This window comes from Balearica regulorum, chromosome 5 (genome assembly GCF_011004875.1).
Source record: "Balearica regulorum gibbericeps isolate bBalReg1 chromosome 5, bBalReg1.pri, whole genome shotgun sequence".
NCBI classification, from domain to species: Eukaryota; Metazoa; Chordata; class Aves; order Gruiformes; family Gruidae; genus Balearica; species Balearica regulorum.
The window spans coordinates 3,614,242-3,618,381 of record NC_046188.1 but is presented as its reverse complement, the minus strand read 5'-3'; positions in this window follow the sequence as shown (position 1 = coordinate 3,618,381).

The window sequence follows — 4,140 nt, the reverse complement described above, 5'->3', positions numbered from 1 at the left end:
GATCCCCCGGGTTTTGCAGATCGTTTTTTCTCAGACCCGTAACCTTCTGCCCCTGCCCCTCAGCCTGCCTCTGTCCCTCTCCCTGCCTCTACCCATGCCCCTGTCCCGGTTCCTGGTCCCTGTCCCGGTTCCTGGTCCCTGTCCCCCTTCCTGGTCCCTGTCCCGGTTCCTGGTCCGATCCTTGTCCGGTTTTGCCCCAGTCCCTTCCCCTGCCCCTTGGCCCTGTGTCCCCCCCCCTTACCCCCGCCCGTGCACCCCACACACCAACCCCACAACCCTCACACCCACCCACCCGCTGCACCCCACATCCCCCTATGCCCATCACACACCCTGCACCCCACACATACCCCCACACCCCCTTGCACCCCATCACACACCCATCCCTGCACCCACAGCTCCCCTGCACCCCGCCCTGCCCTCTCTTGCCCCCCCCCCCCCAACTCCAAACACCCCATGCCTGGATCCCCTCCTCTGCCCCCCCAGAGCCCCCCCAAACCCCTCAGCTCTCACTCCTCTGCCCTGGTGTGGCTCATCCTGACCGACACAGCCCCTCAACACCCCCAGCCCCCTCCCTGCCCCCTCGAGCCCTTCCCAGCTCCAAAGGTCCCACCTGAGCCTGTCCCTTGGGTGCAGCTCAGGGGGACACCCAGCACTCGGTATTTTCTATTTTCTTTTTAATCAATTAAAGCCCACATGCCGAGTTTTTAGGATTTCAGGTGGAAGATTTCAGAGGTCCAAGAGAGCTGGCGAGCGCTGGTTGTTTTTGTAGAAGAAACCTTTTTCTTTCCTCCATCTGCACCCCAAAACATCTGCAGCCCCCCCAGCTGTCCACCCATGGCTGTACCTTCAAGCCAGCTCTCTGGAGATCTCAACAGCCCTGCGTTACACATATACATTGAAAGGATGCTAATCTGTTCCCCGGGCAAGGTTGGGGCAGGGGGCACAGCAGAGCTGGGGTGCAGCACAGGCCCCCCCCCCAAAACAGTGCACTGCAAGCCGTGCCAGTGCCCGCAGCAGCAGCAGCGCCGCGGGATGCAGCTCCCGCGGGCGGTCAGCACGGGCATCCCACGAAGGGTGGCAGCGGGAGCCCCCTGGGGCTGGCAGCGATGGGGTGGGGTGGGGTGGGGGAGCTGCGTGTCACCCCTTGGCTGGCTGAGCTCCGCAGGGTTCCCGGCAGAGAGGCTCTGCCTGCCATAAACCGGGTTTCCCCTCCCGTTTCCACAGCAACACCCGATGACTGATTTCCTTCGCTGCCCCGCAAGCTGGACGAGGGAGCTCAGCCCTGGCACGCTGCCTTGGCACTCAGAGAGCCCACCCGCAGCTGCCCCTGGGGCCCTGGCACCCTCCCAGGCAGCACCCAACACGGGGCCAGTGGGGTCCCCCCACCCCAAACACGTTGAGCCACTGACCCCAAACACAATGCAGGGGACGTGCGATGCTGCGTTAAATAAAAGCGTTGCATCCAATGATCGTTTCAGGGTGCGGAAGGTCCCCGGCCTAAAGAGACACTGGCGCATGGGGTATTTTTGTAATTATCACCAATTAGTCATTGGTGCCTGATTGGGGCGATGTTGAAGGCTGTGTGCAGCAATGCTTGTTCTGGAAGGGCTGATAAAAGGAGGATGCTCTGCAAGGGACTTGCCTAGGGACAGCCATGGCTGCATTGACGACAGAAGAAAGTATTGCTGGTTTTAATCTGGCGGCAAAATTTAAAAAAAAAATAAAAAATTACTGCTGCAACATTTCATTTTTTTTAGAGTGCATTTTGCAATTGGCTCCATAAAAGTGGCATTTGCCTGTTGTACCCCACAAATCCCAAGTCTTTGACCTCTCAGGCTGCCATGAAATGATGGCAGGAGATGCAAAATCTGGAAGCGGAGCGACTGAAGATGAAATGGCCCAAGTTCAGCCTTTTTGGGAGAGCTTAAATTTGTGAAACGGTAACGCAGAGCAGCACAAGGGCTGCCAGCACCGGGGAGCATCCCAGGGAAAAGGCCAGCGTGGGTGCAAGGCTGCCTGGGGACACGCCGGAATGGGAACCGGGATGGGAACTGGAGGACCTTTCCCCCCCCTGGGGACCTCTCCCGCTGTGAGATGAAGGAGCAATGGGGACCAAGCCATCAGATGCCTTGAAACGGAGCAGGATTCATTTAACAGCGTAGCTGGGGGTACTAACCTTTGCTAAACACAGCCTATGGGGAGGGGAGAGCCCCCTCCCCTCCCTCTCCCCCCTGGCTGGCAGGGCTGGCTCAGTCTCCAGGCTTGGGTGAAAAAAACCTTTAACATCTGGTTTTAGGAAAATTTCCTTTTTTTTATAGGCCAAGGATGAAATCTGGAGGCTATACTTAGTAGCAGACAATGCAACCCTGCTCCCAGAAATCACTCGCTCCATCGTGCTCCTCCCTCCCTCCCTCCCTCATGAGGCAATTAGCTGCCCCAAAAATGTCCGGTCTTAGCAGCAATCAGCAATTAGGCACCGAGACCCGCAGCTGCCCGACGGTCAGCGTCTGCCTCGCTGGGGACGAAGGCTATTTTTGGAGGACAAAGGGAAATCGCTGGTAACATACAATTATTTGCAGAGCCCGGACAAAAGGCGCAGGATGCTTCTTGGCATCGCTCTGCCGTGGATGCCGAGGGTGCCAGGGGAGGGGGGGCAGCGGGGATACCCTACGCCAGGGGTGCAAAGCCCCACGTCTCCATCCCCATCCCTCTCCCAGGGGTGTTTGGAGGAGGGATGGATGGCGAAGGCTCTAGTGCAAGTCCCAGCGATGCCCCTGGCTCCTGGGGGGGTGGGCGGTAGCCCCAGCGGTCCCAGCGTTAGCCTGGCACGTGGTCACATCCAGGCCCGCAGGACAGTGGCGTGTGCTGGGAGGAACCACTCAGGAAACTTTACTGATGCTGCTTCCCCATGGGAGACCAGGCTCTTCATCCTCTTCATCTTCTGCAGGAAACAGGGATTTTGCTGCTAATAATGGCCAACTCATCGCATCAGCCCGAGCAGACGGCCCTTATCTTCCTTCTCTACCGCTTGTGGCTCAGCAGTCAGGAGCAGGTTGGGTGCGAGAGGGTAAATATGCTGAAGATCAAGAGCTGCTGGGGTAACTGGGAAGGGGGGGCACGGGGTTATCGGTACCTCACCCAGCACCTTTCCTCGGCTGGAGGAAGGAGGTGCCAGGATCAGCAAACCTGGTAAAATCAAGAAGAAAAGAGTTGGCTAATTATGATCCGAGGAGTTTAATTAGCGCTAGTGGCATGGGAGATGGGAGAGTGGCCCTGGGCGTTGGAGAGGGGGAAGGCTGCAGCACAAACCCTCTATCAGACACTGGAGAATCCACACGCTTCACCCAAAAACATCGACTCAGGAAAGAGAACGTGAAGAGCCTCCCCTGCCCGCACGCTTGCAGAGAGCGGGGCCTCGGGAAATCCTCGCTGGGTGCCTGGGAAGGAGCAATCAGAGGCGGCAGCTCTGCCAACATCCCCGCACTCGGCCGAGATACTGTCCCGGGCTCTCCGGCAGGATCCTGCTCGGATTCGTGTCTTTAACACACACGGTGGAGCTTCCTCCCTTGGGGAAACCCACCCCGGCGCTGCTCCCAAATACCCATCCCACCCTCCCTAAGCAGAGGAGAAGGGAGAAATGGGGATTAAAGGGGTGGAGCGCGGCAGGCAGAGGACGGCCTCGCTCATCACACTGGTGACTGCCGCCTCTCCCACACTGCCCGAGGCGGGGAGCCGAACCCCAGCTTACCGGCAGCCCCCCGGCCGCAGCCCAGTCCCGCAGCCCCTCACCGTGCTGCGGTGCCGCAGGATGGCAGCAAATGCCGCCGCTCCGCGCTGCCAGCCGGCCTGGAGGGGGGGGGAACGGGACTGGGGGGGCCCTGGGGACTGGCTGTGGACCCCCCCAGCCCGCTGCAGTCCCCACGACCCAGGGCCCTGCTGTCCCCGTCACCCACCCAGGCTGAGGGGTGACACCCGTGCTGGGCTTCTCTGCTCTGGAAATGGGGGAGCATTATTTTGGGGGGGACTCATTAGGAAAAAAGCAAATCACGCCTTGCTCAGCAGTCTGCCAGCATGGGGACACTGCGAGCCGTGGGCTAGTGGCCCGTGGGGATGCTGGAGCCCAGCTCATGTCCTGGGGTG